The sequence below is a fragment of the Cervus canadensis genome, chromosome 14 (genome assembly GCF_019320065.1).
Source record: "Cervus canadensis isolate Bull #8, Minnesota chromosome 14, ASM1932006v1, whole genome shotgun sequence".
Lineage (NCBI taxonomy): Eukaryota > Metazoa > Chordata > Mammalia > Artiodactyla > Cervidae > Cervus > Cervus canadensis.
Genome location: NC_057399.1, coordinates 8,059,283 through 8,063,823, shown reverse-complemented (window position 1 = coordinate 8,063,823; position 4,541 = coordinate 8,059,283). Strand labels below are relative to the sequence as shown.

At 37.0% G+C, this 4,541-nt stretch overlaps 1 pseudogene; it reads right to left on the bottom strand.

The window, feature by feature from the left end:
- Window positions 1–3,240, bottom strand: part of LOC122452785 — a 55,779-nt pseudogene extending 52,539 nt beyond the window's left edge.
- Between the last annotated feature and the right edge of the window lie 1,301 nt (window positions 3,241–4,541).

Genomic DNA, 4,541 nt, shown 5'->3' with positions numbered 1-4,541 from the left:
GAAAAATATTTGCAAAAAGATATCTGATAAAAGACTGATTCCTATAATATACAAACAATTCTTATAACTGAACAATAGAAAAACAATTAAAAATGGACAAAGATCTTAAGATACACTTCCCCAAGACAGATATACAGATAGCAAGTAAGAGTGTGAAAAAATGCTTAGCGTCATTCACCATTCAGTTCAGTTCAGTCGCTCAGTCCTGTCACTCTTTGCGACCCCATGAACCGCAGCACGCCAGGCCTCCCTGTCCATCACCAACTCCCGGAGTTTACTCAAACTCATGTCCATGAGTTGGTGATACCATCCAGCCATCTCATCTTCTGTCATCCCCTTCTCCTCCTGCCCCCAATCCCTCCCAGCATCTTTTCCAATGAGTCAACTCTTCTCATGAGGTGGCCAATGAACACCCAAGACTGATCTTCTTTAGGATGGACTGGTTGGAGCTCCTTGCAGTCCAAGGGACTCTCAAGAGTCTTCTCCAACACCACTGTTCAAAAGCATCAATTCCAAATACTAGCATCTAGTGGAAAAATCTTGCTTCTTCTTTGACAAACCTCCAGGTAGGACTACTGAATTTGGAACTTCCACTGATGCTACTGAGTCTTTCAGCCCACTGTGATTCTTGTGGAACCTCGGGAGGTGTAACAGACATAGGGGTCATAGCAGGGTGATGGCAGATCCTGAATCATCTAAAAAGTTTTAGTATCCATGATTAGGCATGTTAGGCAAGTAATTCTACTCAGAATTGAAATATATTTTTTGAAATAATTTTTAATAAAGTTAAAAAAATAGCATAAATTCTTTGGTGCTCAGCTTTCTTCACAGTCCAACTCTCACATCCATGCATGACCACTGGAAAAACCATAGCCTTGACTAGATGGATCTTTGTTGGCAAAGTAATGTCTCTGCTTTTTAATATGCTATCTAGTTTGGTCATAGCTTTCCTTCCAAGGAGTAAGCGTCTTTTAATTTCATGGCTGCAATCACGTCTGCAGTGATGTTGGAGCCCCCCAAAAATAAAATCTGACACGGCTTCCACTGTTTCCCCATCTATTTGCCATGAAGTGATGGGACCAGATGCCATGATCTTAGTTTTCTGAATGTTGAGCTTTAAGTCAACTTTTTCACTCCCCTCTTTCACTTTCATCAAGAGACTTTTTAGTTCCTCTTCACTTTCTGCCATAAGGGTGGGGTCATCTGCATATCTGAGGTTATTGATATTTCTCCTGGCAATCTTGATTCCAGCTTGTGCTTCTTCCAGCCCAGTACACCTTCTCACGATGTACTCTGCATATAAGTTAAATAAGCAGGGTGAAAATATACAGCCTTGATGTACTCCTTTTCCTATTTGGAACCAGTCTGTTGTTCCATGTCCAGATCTAACTGTTGCTTCCTGACCTGCATGTAGGTTTCTCAAGAGGTGGGTCAGGTGGTCTGGTTAGAAAATCATAAATTAAATCAGCGATGATGTACTACTGCATACACTTTAGAAAGATATAAAATCCAAATACTGCCAACACTAAATACTGATGAGGATGTGGAGCAACATAAATGCTTATTCCTCACTTGTGAAAATACAAGATGGCACAGTCACTTTGGAAGACAATTTAATAGTTTCTTACAACATATTCATACTCTTAACATATAATCCAGCAATTATACTCCTTCATATGTGCACAAATGAGTTGAAAACTCATGTTCACATGAAAACCTGCACATGCATATTTATAGAAACTTTATTCATAATTGCTGAAACTTGGAAGCAATTATGATGTCCTCAATAGGTTTATTCTGGACAATAAAATAATAGTAGCCATTGAAAGAAACAAGCTATTGAACCACAAAAAGATGTGAAGAACCTTAAAAGCATATTGCAAAGTAAGAAACCATCTTATAAGACTGCATACTACATGATTTCAACTATGTGACATTCTAGAAAAGGCAAAATTATGGAGACAGTTTAAAGATCAGTTGTTGCCAGGGGTTAGAGGTGAAGAAGGGATGAATAGGTGAAACAAAGGGGGTTTTAAGTGAATAGAACTACTTCTTACATATAGGGGTGGATTATATCATTATACTTTTCTCAAGCCTATAGTATGTGCAGCACAAAGAGTGAACTCTAAAGTATGGACTTTAGTTAATAATAATGTATTAATATTAGTTCATCAATTGCAATGTATCTCATATATATATATATATTTATATATATACATACAAAAGTACTGTGGTTTCAGACTGTGAATTTAAAATCATTGTAACTGAGCTCAAACCCATCTTATTAATCAAAATAGGAACCATTACAATCAGAACATATTTGCGAATGAAAAATAAGTTTATTTATTCCTGTAGCATAAAAATCTGTGCTTCAGGATTCTACAAAACTCTTGGAAAGCATTTTCTGCATCCTGTGGAAGGGTTTTCCCTGCAAAAAGTTGTCTAGATACTTGAAGAAGTGCTAGTCAATTGTCTAGATGGTTGAAGAAGCTATAGTCAGTTGGTGAGAGGTCGGGCGAATGTGACTAATGAGGCAAACCCAGTTTGTTCAACTCCTGAAGCATCGGTTGGGTGTGCAATGCGCAGTCGGGCGATGTTGCGGAGAAGAATTGGGCCCTTTGTGTTGATCAGTGCCCGCTGCAGGTGTTGCAGTTTTCAGTGCATCTCACTGATTTGCTGAGCATGCATCTCAGATACGACGGTTTCACCAGGATTCGGAAAACTGTAGGGAGTCAGATGGACAGCAGACCACCAAACAGTGACCATAGCCTTTTTTGGGTGCAAATTTGCTTTGAAAAGTGCTTTGGAGCTTCTTTGTGGTCCAACCACTGAGCTGGTCATTGCTGGTTGCCATATACAATCCACTTTTCATCACACATCACAATCCGATTGAGAAATGGTTCATTGTTGTGCAGAATAAGAGAAAATGACACTTCAAAATGACAATTTTTTTTCATTTATTTTTATTAGTTGGAGGCTAATTACTTTACAATATTGACAATTTTTTATATTTTCGATCAGCTCATGAGGCTTTTTCATCTTTCCAGTTTGCTTCAAATGCCTAACGACCATAGAATGGTTGATGTTGTGCTGTTCGGCAACTTCTTGTGTAGTTGTAAGAAGACCAGCTTCAATGATGGCTCTCAGTTGGTTGTTGTCAACTTCCAATGGCCAGCCACTATGCTCCTCACCTTCAAGGCTCTTGTTTCCTTCGAAAAACTTCCCGAACCACCGCTGCATTACACGTCTGTTAGAAATTCCTGGGACAAGTGAGTCACTGATGTTGTCAGTTGTCTCCACTGTTTCATGACCCAGTTTGAATTAGAATAAGAAAATTGCTCAAATTTACTTTCTGTCTAATATCATGTCCATAGTCTAAAATAATATAAAATAAACATCAAGTAATAAGTAATTAGCAAAAAAAATAAAGAATGATACATGCATTAAAATGATGTATAACATAACCACATTTACTTAAGAATGTGTTCCAATATCAACTGGCAAATTTCAACAGTGCAAAACTGCAGTTATGTTTGAACCAACTTAAATATATAGTATTTCTTGTATATATGTTTTCTTTATAGAAAAACAGAGAAAACAAACTAGGAACTTCATTTTTTTTTTTTTAAGACCATTACCTTTATTTATTTATTTTTTTTGTCATAAATATTTTTTTTTTATTAGTTGGAGGCTAATTACTTCACAACATTTCAGTGGGTTTTGTCATACATTGATATGAATCAGCCATAGAGTTACACGTATTCCCCATCCCGATCCCCCCTCCCACCTCCCTCTCCACCCGATTCCTCTGGGTCTTCCCAGTGCACCAGGCCCGAGCACTTGTCTCATGCATCCCACCTGGGCTGGTGATGTTTCACCATAGATAGTATACATGCTGTTCTTTTGAAATATCCCACCCTCACCTTCTCCCACAGAGGAACTTCATTTTGAGAAGGAAAATGATGACAAGAAGACCTACAAGGAAGTGTTTTACTGCCTTTCACATTGGGAAATGAGTTAACTGCCCTGAATGGTAAAACCTTAGAGGAGTGACCTCTATTTCAAGCTGGTATTTATAAGTAAATTTGAATGCAGTGTAAAAAGCTGTTCTTTGACTCGTTTTCATATAAAGCCAAAACACTGGATTTTTTTTTTGTTTGTTTGAAAGGATCAATATCTATGAAAACTCTATGTAGCTTAAAATGTTTTAACATTATTAGCTTTGAAAGTCAACCAGTTACGTACTAACTTTCATTAATTTCAGTGATACTGATTCTTAATACAATACTCATAAAAAGGTAAACCATTAACATTTTCAAAGATCAGCAAAGCCTTTCCTAGAGAAGAAACTCTGATAACCATCATACATGATTGAATCTTAATCAACAAAATAAATCATGTTTATCAAGAATTTATAATTAATTCCTTTGCTGAAGACATTGAAATTTTAATCAATAAAACTTTAGATGTAAGAATTGTTTGAAAAGATGAAAAGTCTGTATTCTGGTCTTCAGTATACATGTGATACATTAGACAAATTT